This window comes from Macrotis lagotis, chromosome 1, assembly GCF_037893015.1.
Source record: "Macrotis lagotis isolate mMagLag1 chromosome 1, bilby.v1.9.chrom.fasta, whole genome shotgun sequence".
In the NCBI taxonomy this organism is placed as follows: Eukaryota; Metazoa; Chordata; class Mammalia; order Peramelemorphia; family Peramelidae; genus Macrotis; species Macrotis lagotis.
Window position 1 is genome coordinate 531,555,510 of NC_133658.1, and position 18,284 is coordinate 531,573,793.

The 18,284-nt window shown below is 32.2% G+C and overlaps 1 pseudogene; it reads right to left on the reverse strand.

Annotated features, from left to right (window-relative positions):
* Positions 1-14,978: 14,978 nt before the first annotated feature.
* Positions 14,979-15,576, reverse strand: LOC141505190 (NEDD4-binding protein 2-like 2; annotated as a pseudogene).
* Positions 15,577-18,284: the final 2,708 nt, after the last annotated feature.

Consider the following 18,284-nt stretch of genomic DNA (forward strand, 5'->3'; position numbering starts at 1 on the left):
TGGACCAATAGTTGCCTTAAAGAAAAACTGGAAAAGACCTAAAGGAATCTTAGGCATCTCCTGTTGTACATGTACTAAGTTTCTGGTTCAATACCATCTGAACCATGAATTCCATCAGATCTGCAGATAAAGAGAAGATTCTTCATCATCACATAGCACTAATCCTACAATTTTTTTTTCTTTTTTTTCTTTAGTTTTTGCAAGGCAATGGGGTCAATTGACTTGCCCAAGCCACACAGCTAGGTAATCATTAAGTGTCTGAGGATGGATTTGAACTCAGGTACTCCTGACTCCAGGGCCAACTAGGGACCCCAAATCCTAGTTCTTAATGGCAAGACATAGCTTTATCAAATTTACAAGCATTTTTCCATGAGAAATCAGATGGTAACTAGGATGAAGATAAACATCTAAGAATGGCAAATATGAGAATACTTTATGGACTAGGCCTTCAATTGCTCGACTTTCCCTCATTTATTAAATATCAATTTTTATTCATTTATATATAAAATGATTAATTCCTCAAAATATGCAGTGAAGTCAGGAATCATTTTGCTTTACTACTTGGATATGCTTTAGACCACTGGTATATGTTGACCAATTATTAGAACTCTTTGGTATTCACAGTTATTTTCAGAGAAAACCATAATTCATGCAGATATAAATTATCACAACCAAAAATGAATAATGCCGTGTGTCCGATTAACCTCCTGTGAAGAATCACCAATTTAACTCAGGAATGCAGGTGTTAAAAGAAAATAGAATTTTATTAAATGAAGATACTACAAAAAAGAAAGTGATAGAGAAATTAAGAAGAGATTGAAGAAAAAGTTACATGGATTATTAATTAAACTTGCCATGGGAGTTTGAATATATCATCAACCCACTTTAAAATCAGCATTCTCTATTTTATATTACCAATATTTAGGGAAAAGGGACTGTCAAAATTTTATATGTTCTGTGTTAAACCACTGGTGTGAATAAGCCTGAATGCACTTTTTAAAATTGGAAAATGAAGTAAACATGAAAATAAAATAAGATAGAGTGGAGAATGAGAGTTTATCATTGCTATTATATTATAGATTTTTATTAGTGTCTATTTTGTATTTGTTTTCAATGCTGGAATTCCTTAACTTGACTAGGTGGGAATTGCAGTGGCCACTCATAGAACTATTGTCAGTAATGATTGTCATCAAAATTTTGACTTATTCTTTTTCTAAAATGGTTCGGTTTGTGTTATTTTAGGAAACCTAGGGTCTATTCCCTCTTTCTCTGCATTCCGTATATTGTTAGACTACATTGATATCTGTTCAACTTAACCATACTGTGGCTCAGAATTAATGTTCATGTAGCCACATACTTTTTTTACTTCATATATTCACAATTGCATCTTTGTGTTTATTGAGGTTTGTTGTTCTTTAAATTGAAAATGTTTAGCACTGAGTCTATGACACACTATGTACTTAATAAATTCTTGACTGATTGTTAAAAAAAAGGTATTTAAATTTTGAGGATAGAACACATTACTCTCCTTTGTGGCACCATGTCTGGCAGGCAAACGCTTTTATTCCTTACTATAATTGATTGAACATTTCCAAATATTTCAACATTGAGTTACTAATGCTTGCCTGTTACTTGATTTTACTTTGATGTACTGCAAAACTCAGAAAAATCTAAACTAAATTTTTATGCAATGGTCATAGTGATAAAATAAAGGAGCAAATACTACAATTCAAAATTAAAAGCAGACCATTTTGTAACGTTATATATGACATCGTAAAACAATAGAAGTAAATAGGTCCCTTAAAATCCCCATGCATTCAAATAATTTCAAAGATATATCTTTTGTTCTTTCAGAACAGCTAATTCTGACTTGATCTAGAGACAGGAATAGTCTTCTATCTATCACACAGTGAAGAACAGAGTCATAATATCTTTGCCCTATTATGTGGACTGCTACAATTGAGTTTCATGATTTATTTTCACAATTTATCAACAGGAAATGACTGTAAAAAGTAAATATTTGAAATGGTATTGTAAGTACTCTTTCCAATCAACTGAAGCTTATTAGCATTGCTACTATATAATGAGATATACCAAATACCTTCCTATTTTTCTATTAGACAAATGGATATTTTTATATGGAAAATTCTCAGAGGAGAACAACCCATTTAATTCTCATACTATGAAAATGACATATAGATACATATTTCTTTGTTTGTATTCACTATTAATTTATCACTTAATAATTTTAATTAATGTAGTTTATAAATATATACATATATATGTGTATATATAGAGAGAGACCATTTTCACAAAGAAAAAATAAAAACATTATATCCTTCCTTATGTGTCTGCTTTTCCATCTTAGTAAAGAATGCATAGTACAAATTCATGTTATATACATACACAAACTATATAAATAATATTTGCTCATACAAAAATATATGTGTTCATATATGCTTATATATTCTACAATAACATTTCTATGATTTCCATGTTTAAATTGAAATACATGATTTAAAAAACTGAAGAATTATGATTATTTTCAGTAATCAGAGCTGAACCTGCTTTTCTTTATCCTTGCTATGATCAGAGCAATAGAAACACTATGAGATAAAGAATTTAACCAAACAAAGCTGGAATCTGTATTATCACCTTAGATGATTGTAATCACTAAGAATTATATTGAAATACTTTAAAATACAGTTCTCTGGAACAAAATTTATGGCATTAAAAAATACCAAGTGTTGGCCTATTTACAGGAAACTCAGATGCCAAGATACAAACTGGAAATGAAGCAGAAGCAGCATGCTTACACCCTGTTGAGAACCTTAATTTTCTAAAAGCCTTCTGCCACCAATGAGAAATATCAATATAAGTGGGTTAATAGCAAATAGAAGACATGAAATGTTATTTAAGACAATTGTAATTATCATTAAGAATCAGTTATGGTCCACTAAAAACAAAGGCAAATAATTTTCACAAAGATTTGAATAGTTCTCATTTTTGCTTATTTTTTACTTTGACAATTTTTTTTATTTAGAAAAAAGTCAAAAACATTCATATATTCATTTTTTTGCATGGAAACATTATGAAAAGTTATTTACAGTTATTTATTAAAATATTTTATTTGCATTTTCAATATTTCTATTTTGTCATCTCAAGTTTAAAATATTTGAGTAATTTGATTTTAAATAATGATTAGGCAATACTGGGTATTTTTCATAGCCCAGAGTCTTCAAGAGAATTACTCCATTATTTAAAGTTGCAGATAAAATCCTATTTTTTCCTCCTCCTTTTCTTCTTATTTTATTATAATCTTAGTGATCCTGTTATGAGAGTTTCAACTAGCCAAATATTATGCTATTATTAGTTTGTTGAAAATGTCACTTTAATAACTGGAATCAAAGTAAGATAGAATAAAATGAAAGAATATCTAGGACAATTAATATATCCTTAGTCTTTGATTTAAGATAAAAAATATTATAATCTTTCTTTAGATAATGACAGAAAAATCACAACTTCCCCCCCCCAGTTCCCTTGACCTTAAAATATGAATGAATTTGAGTATTGTCACATATCTTCCAGCAAAAAATTATGAATATATACTCTTGTGAAATAAAGGTAGAATATATAATGAATCTAGACTGAAGGTGAATGCAAGAATAAGGGGCTAGTATTATGTTAAGAATGTACTAAGTAAGCACTGAATGTTTTGAATAGATCATATCTAGACAAAAATAAATAAGCTGGAATTATCATGACGAATTAATTGAATAGTGAAAATATGGGAACTGGGAGCCTAAAAGAGCATTATATCAGTTTAGTTAGATGTTAGTTATATGAAAAATTGTAATGATAGGAATGGGAAAACAAGAAGGAAAATTCAGAAGATATTTAAAGTTAAGATGGATTTATAAATTAGTATTAGAATTGATCATCTTCTTCCTCATCTTTATAGGTCTGACAAAAGTCTAATCAGGAGTTGCATGGTACTATAAGTGCTTTCAGAATTATCTGAGACTTGTGATTCTGTCTTCAGAGAGAAAGCTGATATTATATATATCTGATTGGGTATTTGTTGAGTTCAGGACCACGGACAGATCCTTAGTTCTTTATACACAACTTACAATGTTATGGCTGGAAGGGATGTACTATATCAGCAATATTGAATTGTACCTCTCTGCTCCTACTACCCTTTTCTAGAATTGATAACACAGAAATGTTGGAGTGAGAGCTCAGGTGATGTAGTGAGGGTATGCTCTTTCATATTAAATTGATTTAAAAACCTAAATACTTTATATTTTTAAAGTAAAAAAGTACCTAAAGATCGAATCCAAGGAAATGTGGACCAAAGTAGTGCACCATAAGAGTGTGTCGTTTTTGACTTCTCCTGTATGGAAAACCTTTTGATTTTGGCAAAAATGTTTAATACTAGTGTCAGCCTTAATTTTTGATTTTATTACTTTTGTGAATATAAGCCAGAATCATAATTTTATAATACATTAGCTCTAGTATGGGAGCAGAATATACAATTGGATTTTTCAAAATATAGAAATGAGATTTGTATCTTATTTCCACACTTGCAAAATTCTTCATCTCACTTTTTAAAAAATTTCACATTATCTCTGTCATGCGGTTTTCCATTTTTTATCTGATGTTTTATTTATATTTATACTTACGTTGGAATATAAGAAAATGCATAATAAAGGCTCCAGTTGGCAATAAATAGACTGTGGGGCTGCTTATTGTGTAGGAGTTGTTTCTTGAGAAATGAATCAGAAACCTTGAGCTCTAAACCTTACCCTTATTTGACTGTTAGTGACTACAACATTACCTTGTGAATAAAAGAAGACCTGACTCTAGTGCTCTGGAGGTACAGAAAAATCTTTCTTTCTTTTTCCCCTAGAAAGCAAGTACTCAATTTGCAAGTTAAAGTAGTAAATATCTGGTTGATGCATTTTGGAAGCAAATCTACCTGACATATAATATTAGTGCCTTCTTGTAAATGGACCAGAGGAAAAACATGAGGAGAATAGCCCTCCATTTATATGCAAGCATTCTGAATATAAATGATGAGCTCCACTGACAGTTCCTGTATGCAAGTCTTCTTTCCTTCATTAAATCTTGTATTTCCTAGACATGTCTAGTTTGAATAAGGGAGGGGAAATTCCACCTAAAGACTGTCTCTTTTGTATAGAGGTGTTGTTTTTTTTCCTAGAATTAAAACAATGGGTATCATTCTATAGTTAATTAAAATTATTTAAAGTTACCATTTTTCACCTTTAAATTTCAGCTATGAGCAAGTAATTGTGATTAATGGCTCCTTTTTTGCCACTTAAAACTCTTCTATCTACTTAGCAGTTTGAATTCAGATACTCTTTCGGGAGTTGCTGTATTTAAGTAAGTACTTTCCTGTTAGTTAACCCAAAGACAATTTAAGACTAACTAGAAAGTTTTAATATTTGGGACATTGGAAGACATTCTCTTACAGAATTATGTCCCCAGGTTTGAAAAAGAAGCTTTATAAAGGATTTGTATACCATGGGAAAATCTGGAAATTGCAGCCCTATGTCATCAAAGTATTTATACTTCATAATAAAACATGCAACAACTTAGCATAAACTACATATCAATATGAAACTGCCTTCTAAATATGTGTATTTATCACAAAAGTGTTTTAATTATCAATCCCTTCTTATGTTGACTATTTTACCCTTAATTCTTCATTAGTTTTTATGTTCAAACCCTGCCCCCCCATCTAAAGTGGATTTTAAACTACTATCTCTCACCATGTCTGTTTATTTTCTAAATGTTCAAAAGCCAATCTGTGGTAGGGCAATTTGCCAAATGGAAGAAAGCATCATAGTGGAGAAAGAAATCTGATTTAGGTATTCTAAAGAGAGCAAGATCAACTGCATTTGCTATCCCCAAAAATATATTCTTAGTGTGTGATTTCAGTTTCCAGGATATAACTTAGAATCTTTAGTAAATGGTTGAGCAGCTAGCTTCTTTTACAGTAATGTTTTAAATATCTTATGTGCATTATTTTGTTTAATATTCACAAAAATTCTTTAAGTACAAATTTTATGCAGGGGACTAGAGTTGACCTTTGATTTGAATTCATTATAGAAATTTACTCGCTTGATCAACTCATCATCCACAATTTATTGTCTTAAAGATTATTTGCTGGGATTTTCATATGTTAAATGACATACTTCTATTTACCCAGCTACTATATTAAGAAACAAGCTATATTCCTCTCAGACATTCTTATCTCAAGGGGGTCACATATATTTGTATTTCCTGATGGACAGATGCTACAGGTATTATATTCCCCATTATGAAGATAAGAAAACTGAAATTCAAGAAATCTCAGACTCACATATTTTGAAAGTGATAGAGATGATATTTAAGTGCTTGTCTCTCCCTATTACAAATCTATTTTCCTAATCTAAGGTCTAGATGGATGAAATGGAGTTACTAAGAACCTATAGTAAACTATTAGTGGAAAGAATAAAACTTTAACCTGAGTGTCCTGGCTCCCAAACTCAGTTCTTCTATGACATTATGATTTTGTTAGAGAGTAAGAATTAAGAAGACAGGGAAGGCAGGAGATAGCTGGATAATAAAGGGATTTAATACAAAGCAGAGCATTTTGTATTTGGTCCTGGAGATAATAGGTAACTACTGGAGTATATTGTCTATGGGGCATGGCATGATAGGCTCTGCATTTTAAGAAAATCGTTTTAGTGACTGAATGGAGAATAAGTTGGTGTGTGGAGAGACATGAGTGTGGGACCCAACATCAGGATTAAATCATGAAGTGATTTAGAACTGTAATGGGGAAATTGATCATGTCCCTTTAGGGATATAGGAGATAGGAAGTCTGTTAAGTGTTATGTAAGAAAAACAAGGTAATGTTATAGAATATGCAAAATATAGTATAGAAAGACAATGATATGGCTCTCATATCATTTTATTGTTTGAGCATAGTTTGAAATCAGATAAAGGTGATTCCACCCACACACACACACACACTCTTTGGTGGAAAATTTAGGAAACAAAAGGACTGAAAGTTTTCATAGCAATAGCACAGTTTGGACAGGATTTTAAATAATCAAGCTAATTCTATTCTTTTTTTGTGTATCTTTAATTTTGTGCATAATAAGAATACTGAGTGTTTTTATTCATTTTTTTCAAAGAAGCACAAACATTTATTTTTGACTTAGAATTATTTTTTTATTTTGTGGGCATGGAATAGTGAGTATACACATACATATATTAAAGCTAGACGATCATAATGATGAAATAGATTTTGTAATGTCTACTTAGTGAAACTAGGATAGTTATAAATATTTGATAAATAAAATATTGTTTCATTTATTCATTTTCTTAGCAAAATATCACATACTTTAAAAATAATTGTTCATATTATGTAATCATATTCTTTAATTAACTGATTTTAGATACATATTTAGAAGTTTTACTTAATATACAAGTGGTTTGAAAACTAATTTGTCCTTTAACTCTTTTTGGCTTAAAATATATTTTGGAAACAAAATATAGCAGTCTAGGGAGTCATGACATGTGTGTGTGTGTCTGTGTGTGTGTGTGTGTCTATCTATCTTTATCTCTATCTCTCTATATCTTAATTGAGAGTAAATTGTATTATTTAACTCATCTAACCCCTGTTCTTATAGTGTGAAAAATCAGGATCCCTCAGAATAGTTTGTTAAATGCTAGATTATACAACCTAGTCTATAAATATTTTAAAGCATGCAGACCTATAATCAAAGAAACTCTACAGAGACTGTCACATCTCTAACCTTTTGAAATTGACATCACTGAGGACAACTGTGAATTGCCCTTTGGTAGCATTGTCAAAGCCTCTGCATTGAAGTACATGTCTTTACCTTTAGAAAAATCCAAGTAGAATCTTTAAATATATAAAGACAATTTTACTCAAATGTAAACACTTTGGGGAAATTCTGTCCTTATCTGTCACCAAATATCATGAATTTACATTAAAAATATTTAACAGTGTTGTAGGCCCTTTCTTCAATGCTTCAAAAATTCATATTTTTACCATCTTGAGGTTTTTTTTTTTTATCAACTAAGGCAGGTCAGAGATCTCTCTATGCCCTCTTAAACCAACTTCATGCAGGCTATCTGCCTAAAAGTTACTACCTGGTGACAAGTCCAAATTCTGAGTATCTCTGGATATAACTAAACTTATCCTCATAAAATTGTTTTTTTTTTGTGCTTACATTCTAAACCTTTCTTGCATTAAAATAACTGCTGGAGAATATTGTTGTAGTAATCTTACTGTCAATATCACATTCATGACACTATAATTCAGTGGAATTTGACACTAATGGAAGCTCTACTTTCTTTCCAAAAGATATAGTTACTATAATTTTATTAAGCAAATAGTAGGTAAGCATGGTTTCACACTTTTATGAATTTATTATGGAATTAAAAATTGGATATTTACTACAATGGAAAAAGTAATCCAAAAGTCAAGGCAATTTTAGGTAACTTTTTATATTCCCCTAATTTAAATGATTTTATTTGATATTACTCAGTATCCCACAATATTCCTCCTCTCCATTCATCACAGCAAAAGATTTATATTTATATTTTTGTTTTTTTATTTATGTTATTTAAAATTTTACTGAGGAAATATAGGTCATTTGACATGTTTCTTTCTATTTCTCAGTCTCAAGTACCTGAGTCTTCATCTTTTATTCTCTTAAATTTTATACATTTTTGATTAAGTGATGGTTTTCCTTTTGATATTTTTTAGCCTTATGCACACATTTTAATTCCCCTCTTCCCCATCCTCAAAAATTTTACGCTGTCAAGAATTCCTTCTCTATATGTAATGTCCAATCTGCCTTTACACTCTAATGCGCCCAAATTCCCATTTCTGTTTCTTTCCTTTCCCAATGCAATTTATAGGAGGATAAAAAGCAGTTTACATTAAACTCTGCTTCCTCGCAACTAATTCATTAAACAAGTAATTTGAGTGTATCTTTCAACCTTCTCTTTCAAATAGAAATCATTTCTTCAAGTTTAATAGTAATAATAATAATATTTTACCTGTTAAATGTAATAATTTTTCAATATCAGTCTTTCATGATTTGCTCCTTATCTTTCTGGTCATTCCTCAGGCTACATTGCTAAAATATGATACATATTCCACTCCCTCACAATAAGTTGCCCTCAAGATTATCCTAAGTAGTCTTCTCTTTTCTTATTATATCCCATTCAAACCATTTCTCCTGAGTTTAATCACCACCTCTATTAAGAAAACTGCTGGAGGTATACATCAAGACTTATACATCACTCCTGAACTTTGACTACATAGTAACAATTTTCTATGGGCTATCATGCAGGCCTCTCTAATGCAGGTAGTACAGTGTTCAGAACACTGAGCTTGGAATAAGGAAGACTCATCTTTATGAATTTAAATCTAGTTTTAGATATATATTAGTTTTGTGACACTGGACAAATCACTTAACTCTGCTTCAATTGCACATCTGTAAAATGAGTTAAAGAAGCAAAGGATAAACCATTCTAGTATCATCATTGCCATGAAAACCTCAAATAGAATTAGAAATAGTAAATTTAACTGCAGTGTTCTGAACAACAGATTCAATATGTTCAAAAAAGAACTTATTGTCTTCTTCCCAGAAAGTCTAATTTCCTGATTTCTATATTCTTCTTCTTGATTTCTACATTGTTCTTTTTTATGGACCTATGGGGTTAAGTGACTTTCTCATTTCACACCACTAGTAAGAATCAGGTATTTGAGGTTGGATTTGAACTGTTGACTCTAGGGCTAATACTCTACCCATTGTGTCACCTTTATTACTCTTATAGACACTACCAATTTTCTAATCATCCAAGTTCTTCCATCAGCATATCCTTTCAATTGCCTAGTCTTATGTCTAGACAATTAAACATCTTCAGCATTTCTCATTTTGACCATTTTTCTCCTCACTTTGCCACTACTTTAGAGTTCATACTCTAATAGCCACTTGTCTTAGTAGTCTGCTATATAGCCTACTTTCTTCTAATGTCCCCCCTGCATAATCTATTGTTAACATAGCTATCAAATGTATGTTTCTGCAACACAACTATGGCAATTCAATGTCTCTCTTCAAGAACTAATCGTCTTTAAGATGAAATACAAATTCCTTTGTCTAGTATTTAATGCCAGTAACAAACAGCATGCCTTATTTTTCAAGACTGTTTTCACATTTCTTCTCTTGCATTTTAACCTATTCTGGTTTGGCTGATGATTACCCATGAAATACATTTCATCTGCAATCTTTAGATGCTTGCCTAGTCTATCTCTCAGCCCTGGAATGCCATGTCCTTACATCTCCTTCTAGAATCCACAATTCCCCTCAAAAATCAATATAAAGGTTGTGAATTACATAAGATCTTATCTACTTGCCCATCCTTTATTTCCTTGTAGTGTGTGTACTTTGAATTTTCTCTTCTAAGTACATAGTATTTCTTTAGGTCAATGACTTTTTTCCTTTTTTCCTTTTTATAGTACTATATATATATATATATATATACATATATATATATATATGTATATATATATATATATATATAGTAAGACCTTAATAAATGCTTGTATAATTAATAAATGAATATATATATTCTATAAAAGAAATAAAATGCTATATAAGATGAGATATTATAATACTTTGAAGAAACATACTCAATATAATGTATCTTTATCAATTCTGAATATTCATATCCCTTGAATAGTAATAAGATTAAAATGCCCACTTTCAATTACATAAAGACTTTCCAGGAGGTTCAAGTTTGCTGAGTGTTCCATATTTATGTTTTCTTTTCATCAAGAAGAAAACATTGTAAGATACTATTTATTGTGTCACTGTAAAATGATTTTTAAATAATAACTTTGATTTTCTATAACTTTTCTATGTCATTTATTAAATACTGTTGAATTACTACATAGATTGTTTATCATTTCAATCACTCACCAATGGGTCTTCTCAGCAATATAGTGGTCAAAGACAATTCTAAAAGATTTATGAGGGAAAATTCCATCTACAGGAAGAGAAAGAACTATGGAGACTGAATGTAGATAAGTACACAATATTTTCTTGTTAAAAGTTAGCTTTTTTTCTTATGGTTTTCCTTTATTCTTTCAAAACAATATTAATATGGAAATACGTTGAGCAAGATTGAACATGTGTAACCTGTATAAGACTATTTGTTGGCTTGGGTGGGGGGTCTGGGAAAAGAGAAATTTTTATGAAAGGGAATGTTGAACATTAAAAAAATAGCCAGATGTTTAGAATGATTAAAGAATATTTGTGAATCATCAGTTTAGGGCGAAAACACAATTTCAGGCTTCTGCTGAAGGATAGCATAAAAATGAAATCTGTAATCATCTGTCTGATTATGGAAGCAGGGTTAGATGAAGTCTTGTGAAAATCTAAGAATATAAGTTCAAATACTACTGAGAGAATATTAAGCTAAGATGTTGGGGAAAAGGTAGGAATTTGTGTGAATTTTAATCAATTTTGTGCAAAAAAAAATTAAGGCAAACCTCAAAATTAGTTCTAGCATAACAGGCCAAATTTTCCACCCCAAGATAACTTAGAATGAGTGCAAGAAAAGATATGAGTCATTTAAGTAAAATACAAGAGCACAAGGCAGGTAATTTCTTGGCAAGCCAAGTTCTACCTCTAGCTACAGGAAAATCAGCAACAGGTGCCCCATCAACTGGGTTCCTGAGGCCAGCAACACAGGAGGTCAGTTGTGAGTTCTTGAGCCTCAGCTAAGTAGGCTTATTGCCAGACATGGCAAGCATAGGGCAAGTAAGATAAGGCTGAAAGCATGGAAGTGATTCATTGGCCCCACAGTTCATGGTACAACAGGTAAGCAACTAGCCTAAGAGGTCTGGATTTAGTAAGTATCTGGGTCCACAGGAAAGTACCACCTGAGTCTCAGGAACAGAGCTCGACTTTAAAAGTAATCTAATAGGCTAGAAAATGAGCAAATAAGTAAGCAAGCGAGCAAGGAAAAGGTCCTGACTATAGGTCAATAGCTATTATGGTGATGAGGAAGATTAAAACACAAACTCAGAAGAGAAGAAAAATGTCAAAATATCCACATGCAAAAGCTCATAGACAAATATGAATTGGTCTCAGAACCAAAAAGTCCTTTTGGAAGAACTCAAAAATATTTTAAAAATCAAGTATGAGAGATAGAAAAAATTAATGAGAACTCTGTAAAAGAATTATAAAAAAACAGTCAACAGCTTGGTAATCAAATAGCAAAAAATTGGCAAAAAATGTATGAATTCAGTAAAGAAAAATAACTTCTTAAAATTTAGGTTTGATCAAATATATAAAAGAAAATTTCACCAAAAAAACAACTCCTTAAAAAGTACAAAATGTCCAAATAAGAAAAGAAGATACAAAGATTCATTGAAGACAGTAATTCCTTAAAAAATTTAGAACTGAGTTAATGTCTTTGTGAGAAAAATTAAAAAAAAGAATTAAAGAATTAAAAAAACAATGAGAAATATCACATTGGAAAAGCAATTGATCTAGAAATTAGATCCAGGAGAGACAGTTTTAAAATATATTGCGCAATCTGAGAGTCATGATCAGAGAAAGAATCTAGCTACCTTCTTTCAAGAAACTGTCAAGGAAAATTACCCTGATAGTCTAGAGCAAGAGGCTAAAACAGAAATTTGAAGAATTCCCCTCCTGAAAATGACCCCAAATGAAAACTCCCAGGAAATACTCCCAAGTCAAGGAGAGAATATTAAAAGCAGACAGAAAGAAAGAATTTCAATATTGAGGTGTCACATTAAGTGTTACAGAAGATTTAGGAGTTTTTAAATTGCAGTATTAGAACTTTTGCAATATGATGTTATCCCAATATTAGGTAAACCCTATCCCAATATATTAGGCAAAAGTGCTAAAATTATAACAAATATTATATTTCCAAGGGAAACTGAGTATATTATTCAAAGGACAAAATAATATTAAGTGAAATAAAGTGAAATACTTCAAATAATTCTGAAGAAAATCTCAGAACTAAAAAGAAAATTTGATTGTCGAATATAAAATGCAAGATAGTGGGTAGAGTCAAGATGGCAAAGAAATGGCAGAGACTTTCCTGAACTCTCCATAAAATCCTTACAATCAACTTTCAATGATAAATACAAACTAATTTTAGAGTGGCAAAACCCAATAAAGGACAGAGTGAAAAATTTTTTAGGCCAAGACAATTTAATAAATAGGCAGAAATGTTTGTTTTCACTAGGATGAAAGATAGGAGAGGGTAGAATACAATTTGATTCAGAACATACCCCAATAAAATTACAGTAGATATTGAGGCATCTGAATCAGAGCCAGCATGGTTATTTTTCTGAAGCTTTCTGCCCACAGACAAGAAGGGAGTAGGAAAGCTGGTTAATATATTTTAGAGATTCCTTTGCTGGTACCAGGAGCAGGATTTTGTTTTATTTGTCATACTTGGATATAGACCACAGTCCTAGGTCTTAGTACCAGGGGGAAGAGAAGCACTACTGGCACAAAGACAAGTTAGATTCCTGGTCAAAGTTATAAGAGAGAGGATAGTTATGTAGTGCAATGGGTAGAGTATCAACCCTGTTTGACCAAGAGGATGTGAATTCAAATTCAGCTTCAGATACTTAATAATTACCTAGTTGTGTGTCAGACCCTCTGCAAGTCATTTAAATCACCACTGCCTTGCAAAAAGCCAAAAAATGTTTAGGAGAGAAAAGAGGGCTTGTGGCCATTCACAGACCAGAACAAAGGCCAGGAGACTAGTAAATACATAACTCCATAGATCATATCACATTAAAAGAACTGAAAATTTTCAGTCCACAGAATTTCATCTGAAACAACTGAAAAATAAACTAACAAAAAAAGCACATGGGACAATGCCCCTTCTATTTTGAAAGCAAACGTTCATTTAAACATTGAGTTAAAAGTCAGGAGACAGGCTGGGTAAATGAGCAAAGAAAGGAAAAACATTCCAACTAAAGAAAGTTGCTATAGTGACAGAGAAAATTAAAACACAACTACAGAAAAAAGACAACAGAATGGAAATCATATATTCACAGATTCAAGTAAAAAATAAAAAGTGGTTTTAGGTCATTGAAGAACTCAAAAAAGATAGTAAAAATCAAATTTACAAGTTACAGGTAAAATTTGGAAAAGAAATGACAGTAATTCAAAAGAATCAAGAAAAAAGTGAATGTTTCATGTTTAAAATTTAAAAGATAACTAAAGAAAGGATCACTTTAATAATAGAATAGGAAAGAACACTAAAAAAGTAGGAAAAGAAGGATACAAAATGCCCCATGAGAAAAACAACTGACCTGGAAAGTGGAGGCAGAAGACATAATTCTAGACTTATTGGACTTAAAAGCCATGATCAAAAAAGAGCCTGGACAACATTTTGAGTAATTAGCAAGGAAAAACATCCCTGATACCTTAAAATCAGAGGGCAAATTCGGGCTCAGACACTTTATACTTACTTAGCTGTGTGACCTTGAGCAAGTCACTTGACCCCATTGCCTGGTCCAAAAAAAATTAGAGGATAAAATAGTTATTGAAAGAAGCTACTGATCACTTACAGAAAGAGATCTCAAAATGAAAACTCCAAGAAATATCGTTGTCAAATTTCAGAATTATCATTTCAAGGAGACAATACTGCAGGCAGACAGAAAAGGACAATTCAAATACTGAGGAGCTACAGTCAGGATTATTTAGGATTTAGCTGCTTCAGCTTTAAAAGTATTAGAGGTTCTCAGATGAATATGTTATTGTGGAAGGCAAAGGAACTTGGGTTGCAACCAAGCTATTTAAAAACCTCCAGAAAGTCTCAATGCTTTTTGAAGGGTAAGCCACAAGCTAATTTTAGTTGAAAGCCGACTGTACATTAGTTATTTTGCAACATCAAAGTGATTCCATGAGTCTAGACAGCCTCCCCACCTCTGTCTTCGAAGTCTCTCAGACCTTCTATGTGGAGGCTCCACTGAATTCATTACAATAGAGATAGACATTTTATATTCATAATGATCCAACATCTGTTGCAATCTTTTCACAAGACACCCCATGTTTATTCCTCTTTTCTAATTCCACAGGATCAAATTTCCACCATGTTTCAGGTTAATGAAATTCCACTTGGTATCCTTTGCCTATAGCCATTTCCACATAAGGTTTCATCTCCCAAGCTCGGTATTAGTATTATTTATTATAACTGGAGATCTTCCCTGATCAATAGCTTTTTTTTTTTGCTCTGCTCTGGTTCCAGTCATGGTCATCACCAAGTTGTCCAACATTATGTGTATACACATTTTGATGCCGAAAATAATCATCAGTACTGAAGACAATGCCACCACGATTCTGACCAAGCAGAACACGAGAAAGTGTCGTTTTTCCTTGACCCAGGCAGACGTCTTAAAAGGATAAGTAGCCTCTTTAGTTTTTCATCTTGGAACTGCTGGTTGAGAAACCTGTCTGCTTTCTCCATCTGGAATAGAGAAGGGTCTTCCCAAGATGATACTCTTGTTTCATGGAAACCATTACTTTCTCTTCCATCTTGTTCACTGTAGCCACTTCTAGAAGTTTGTATGCTACTGATCCTCTCATCACAATCAAAGTATCTGTTATTCTGATCAAATGTTGGACAATTCCAATTGATTGATGAATTCTTTAAATGACTACTTTACCTTCCAGTTCTAGATTATTTGGGTACTTTTCCTTCATAATCCAGGCTCCAATTTTTCAATTTTTCAATTTACCTCCTGCATCTCTTTTCCAGTTTGTTTGTTCACTGAGCTATTTTACATTTTCTTCTCTTTTTCTTTTCATTTGATTTTGTGTGACTGATTCTTGATTAGTACATAGTCTTTAGTTTCTAATTGTCTAATTCTAATTTTTAAGGAACTATTTTTCTGAAATAGAAAAAAGATGTAATCAGAAAAAATAAACATAAAAACATATTGAATTAATACAATTTTCTTTGATTTACTTTCAGAGTGATCTAGAAGTTGAGTCTCTTCCCTCACATCTTCCATAGTGAAGGATGAAGGCTTGGACACAGCTTCACTCTTCTGTTGTCATACATTTACTTCAATAAGTTTGTGGGTTAAAGTTTTCAGTGAAGGGGTCAAGTTTATGTTTAGGATTATTTAGTCCCCTTGTTCATTTTCCTTTTGTATGAATAAAGCAGGCTTTGTCCCTGTGACTTCTACTGGGTTCCAGTTCACCAGCTTTCCCACAGGCTGGATGTTTCATCCCCTTGCTTTAATCTATATAGTTTCAGCAGAATTTACATTTCTCATTCTCCTTGGTTAAAAAAAAAAACTGACTACTTTTAATGGTCCTTTCAATAAGAATGGCATCTCTGCAGCTGCTGGCAGGAAAATTTCTTATTTCATCTTCTTCCTACTTTGAGTTCTACCACTAGAGTACTGGTTTTGATGATCCTGAACAACTTACTTAACTTCTCAGGACCCCAGACAGCATTTTAAAATTATAAACTAGGGAGCAGATGCAAATCTACCTTGCAAGGAGTTTCTCTGAGAATTCTCCATAAACTTTTTCAACTGAATTTTAATGTATAATACTGTTATTACAATAATTTAGTTATAAGAGTAAGAATATCCCCCCAAGAAGACAAGAAACCTGAAGAATAGTGATAGAGAGAAAAAATGTACTTCAGAATGCATTCAGATTCCAATGGATCTGTCTCTGGGGTGAGTTGCTTTCTTTATCATAATTCCACCAGAGAAGTTCCTTCAATATTTTCCCTCAGTTGCTATTACTAACTGTACCTCTACTCTATTCCTCCCCACTCTCATTTATTCTATTCTCTCTCTCCTTTCATCCTGACCCCGTCCAAAATTGTGTTGTATCTGAGTACTCTTCCCTCAATCTTCCCTCTCTTCTATAAACTATTCCCCCTTCCCTTCCCCCCATTCCCCCTTATGCCATCCCTTTCTTCTCATTTTTCATTAGGGTAAGACAGATTTCCTCACCCTATTAAGTGTGTATGTTAGTTCCTCTCTGAGCCATTTCTGGTGAGAATGAAGGCTTACTCATTACCATTTGTCTTTCCCCTTTCCACTCCATTGAAAAAAACTTTTTCTTGACTCTTATGTGAAATTCCTTAGCTTCTTCTTCATCTTTTTTTCCCTTCCTCCCAATACTTTCCTTTATGACCCATTGACTCCATCTTTTTACTATATTCTACTCCTTCCTGTGTCCTATCTATATATGCTCCTTCTAACTGCTCTTATAAATGAGAGAGTTCATATGAGTTATCAATATCTTCTTCCCATGCGGGAATACAAACACTTCAATATCATTAAGTTCCTCATAGTTAGTCCTTCTCATGCACTCCCTCTATGATTCACCAGAGTCCTTTATTTGGAGATCAAACATTCTGTTCAGCTCTGGTTGTTTCAGTAAGGAATTTTGAAAGTCCCCTGTTTCATTGAAAGTCCATCTTTTACCCTGAAAGAGGATGTTCAGTTTTACTGGGTAATTGATTCTCGGTTGTAAACCAAGATCTTTTGCCTACTGGAATATCATTTTCTAATCCATATGAGCCCTTAATGTAGATGCTGTCAGATCCTATGTAGTCCTGACTATTGTGCCTCAGTAGTTGAATTGGTTATTTCTGGTAGCTTTTAGAATTTTCTCTTTGATTTGTGAGTTTTGGAATTTGACTATAATATTCCTGGAAATTTTTCTTTTAGGATCTCTTTCAGGAGGGAATGGGTGAATTCCCTCAATCTCTATTTTACCCACAGCTTCTAGGATCTCAGGGCAATTTTGTTGTATTATTCCTTGGAAAATGAAGTCTGGGCTCTTTTCCTGATCTTGGCTTTCAGATAGGCCAATAATTTTTTTTTAATTAAAGATTTTATTTATTATGAGTTTTACAATTATTCCCTTAATCTTACTTCCCTCCCCCCACCCTCACAGAAAGTAATTTGTCAATCTTTACATTGTTTCCATGTTATACATTGATCCAAATTGAGTGTGATCAGAGAGAAATCATATCCATAAGGAATAAACATAAATTATAAGAGAAAACAAGATCAGACAATATATCAGTTTTTTTTTCCTAAATCAAAGGGAATAGTCCTTGGGTTTTGTTCAAACTCCACAGTTCTTTATCTGGATACAGATGGCACTCTCCTTTGCAGACAGCCCAAAATTGTCCCTGAT